The sequence below is a fragment of the Mercenaria mercenaria genome, chromosome 10 (genome assembly GCF_021730395.1).
Source record: "Mercenaria mercenaria strain notata chromosome 10, MADL_Memer_1, whole genome shotgun sequence".
Taxonomy (NCBI): Eukaryota; Metazoa; Mollusca; class Bivalvia; order Venerida; family Veneridae; genus Mercenaria; species Mercenaria mercenaria.
This window is the reverse complement of record NC_069370.1, coordinates 43126181-43126510: the sequence shown is the minus strand read 5'-3', so window position 1 is coordinate 43126510 and position 330 is coordinate 43126181.

Genomic DNA, 330 nt, shown 5'->3' with positions numbered 1-330 from the left:
TAAACAAAAACTGTTAGTCTTTTAGATATTGTATTAAGTCTCAAACTGCTTATGCACAATTATATAAATTGCATCCAGTTTAATGTTAAATATATATTCGCATTATGTCAATCTGTTTCACATACCTAAATGTTGATATTATGTCTTTTTATGTACATGAAATAACATAATACATGTTTGTATTATGTTATATGTTTCACATATCTAAATGTTTGATATTAGTCTTTTTATATACTGAAATAACATGCATAATTCGTATCAGAAATAAACTGTATTATATATTGTAAGACTGAGTTTTTGTATCGTCTTTTCCTCAACGTTGGTTAGAAA